Here is a 3,245-nt window from a genome sequence, read left to right on the forward strand (position 1 = left end):
ACTTTGCTTATACTTTGCAGGTGACGACAGCAACTGTTGACTCACTGTATTGACTCCCTGGTCCACCCCCGGGGTTGAAGGCCAAAGGTGTGGAAAATGACCCAGGCAGCAGGCTTTGATTGTCCCAAGGCTCCCCACATGGAGAATGACATTCACCTGCTCATCGCAGGTTCCTGATTTCTGAGGTTTATTTCCAAGAAGGAAGGAGATGAGTAAACCAAGTTCAGACAGTGTAGATAGTATGCTGTTTACTACCTAAAACCAATGTGTTCAGTAGAAGAATCAAGAGAAAGTCCTTATCTTTCTCTGAATATACAGGCTCAAATGACACGTTTACATATTATATTCTTCTCCTTCATTTCATCCTCCTTTTTCTACATCATAAATTCCTTTCCAAACTCTTCCCCAGAGCTTCCTCCAGGAGATTTTACTAGGAATGAACTCTTTGCTTCATTTTATGTAATTTTCCTCTTTTGAATCTGTGGCCCTACGTTGAGGGTTCAATTTCTGGGGCAAATGTGAATGGAAACTGTGATGCTTTTTCATCCGAGTCCTTAAATTATTTGGTTTCACTTCTACTATCTAATTAGCTCTTTTCAGTCTTTGGTTAAAAGAATGCAAACCTTTCTACTGCCCTGCATTTTCTATTCTTCTTTGCCTCTTATATCTTCTCAAGATCTAGTGTGCATGCCCTCTGCTGAATTTACAAATTTAATTTGTTTTCTTTCCACTAGCTTACTTTGATTTCTTTTTCTTTATTCTATGTCAGATTCTCCCTTGGATCAATAATGTTCCACTCAAGAGGAACCAGTTTCAAAGCTCAGTTTCTCAGTTCAGGAAAAAACAAACAAACAAACAAAAAGCTTTATCCTTGACAAACCCTTTCCTCTATGTGACGCCTGTTATATAACTAGAGAAGATTCCACCCAAATATTTAGACTGATCAAAAGGAATGGCTTCTCTAGGTCACCTCGTCTTGTTTCCAGAGATCAAAAAAAATACCAAAATGGTTTTGGGTGGCTCGGTGGAGACAATACTACAGAGAATAAAATCTCTGTTAGTGATGGGGATGTGTTTTAGTATTTTGCAAGCAGCCGTCATTTAGAAACTGACCAGTAAGAAATAAGGTGGGGCTGGATGGACACGAACTACATCTGAGTTCCAAAATGGGTGTTTAGAAAGGACACTCTTGATAATTTAACTTCCAAGAAACAAAATTTGGGAAAAAATTATATGTGACATGTGATGGATTTCAGAGACCTATTTAGTACCATAGAATCGAGGAGCATGCTCACGGAAGAACTGCTTAGAAAGCATCTATTTCAGCAGTTCATTTTACTGATTAGAAAACTGAAGTTTAGAGACAAGAAATGAGTTTTCCAAAATTACCTACTTAGTGTCAGAGTTCAGACTGGTGTTTCCTGGGTAAAATATTCATGGTGGGCCTATCTTACCAAGGACTAGATCATAATTATGCTTCTATTTGGAGCTGCCCGAGATGTTTGCTTCAATTCAGTTTAATCCAGTCCATTTTCGTTCTACCCTCATGGCTTTTAAGGATTTTGGAAACTCTGAAAGTAATTGAAGTCCCTGTAGCTAAACAGACAGAAATCCAGAGTCTAGACTGACATCTCTTACACAGAACTTGGAGTCATAGAAGGCAAAAATGACTCTTTTTGGTCTCCACTGTTGGAAATGGCTCTTAAGAAAGGAATACGGATAAGAGAACATACATTTTTATGGATTCATCAAAGTATGTCTTAGAGTCCCTCTGAGAAGATCTTGATTTGAGTGAAAATAGTTTCTTTGAGCGATTATCCCAGGAAGTACAAGTTGGGGAATGAAGATGTGAACCAAAGAAGGATATCTTATTATTGCAGACAAGTAGGGTTCAATGCAGATGGGGACCTCTGACATGTTCTACAGAATATTCCTCAGAGTTGTTCCAGCCAAAGGTATTTATTCCATCAACTCCAACTCCCATATGCCATTGGTTGAGAGTTTCTCCTGTGAGTAGACATTTTATGTATACACTGGGAAAGGGGTGCACTCTAGTTCCTAGGGCTATAGAAAAAGCTCAGTAAGAGAATTGTGGATGTTTGTAGTAAGAAACTATTGGCGTGCATGGGAATGGTGCATATTGAGGGAATGTGGGTGGAGTATGGATATTATTTGTTATAGAGGGGAAATTAACAGTGTTAAGAACGGAGGATGAAATAATATAAACTCAAGTAGATTAGCCAAATGCATTTGGAGTATGGATATTATCTGTTGTAGAGGGGAAATTAACAGTGTTAAGAATGGAGGATGAAATAATATAAACTCAAGTGGATTAGCCAAGTGCATTTTAAGTCTCATGGTATTTTCTTTAGGATATGAGTCTGGGTTTAGTGGGTTTTAGTCTATAGGACTGGCTTATTTTACAAACTAAGATTTGGTGGATTTACTATAAAATTTGTTGAGCAATATTGAAGCCGACTGTTAACTTCTTTGGACATTCCCATAAAGGTATGCCCAAATATTCCTAGCAAACTTTTGGTGAGAACCCTATACAAAGCTTCTTGTTTTAGGTAATGAAGGTCTGGGTAAAGAAGCGTCAGAGGAGGTGTGGTTGGGAGCTGAATGATGAATATATAGAGATCATGACAAATAAAAGATTGTTTATTAGTTTAATAACATTGGATATGATATACTTGTGTTAAAGTTAATAATAAAATGTGAATAGACTGTTGGGACGCCTGGGTGGCTCAGTTGGTTAAGCTGCTGCCTTTGGCTCAGATCATGATCCCAGGGTCCTGGGATAAAGTCCCACATTGGGCTCCTTGCTCAGTGGGCAGCCTGCTTCTCTCTCTGCCTCTGCCTGCCACTCTGCCTGCTTGTGCTCTTTCTCTCTCTCTCTGACAAAGAAAGAAATAAATAAAATCTTTTAAAAAACTGTTAACAGACTATAAAATCCAACACATATTAACATTTTGAAAAGTACTTGGGTATAGTTAAATATTCCCAAACTTTATTATCATTATTATTATTATTTTGATGTGGGGATTTGAAGGAATCAAGAATTCAGAGAGGTGGGTCAAGGAATGGTAGTCATGGATGGCTGGATATCCCAATCATGTTAGAAAAGCTATGCAAATCAACAAAAATAAAAATTAAAACCATGTAAATCTCACTCTTTAGAATATCTGTAAGTCAGAGTAGGATACACAGTTACCAGTGAGTGGAAAAGTAAACACTAATCTTCA

This window comes from Mustela erminea, chromosome 3, assembly GCF_009829155.1.
Source record: "Mustela erminea isolate mMusErm1 chromosome 3, mMusErm1.Pri, whole genome shotgun sequence".
In the NCBI taxonomy this organism is placed as follows: Eukaryota; Metazoa; Chordata; class Mammalia; order Carnivora; family Mustelidae; genus Mustela; species Mustela erminea.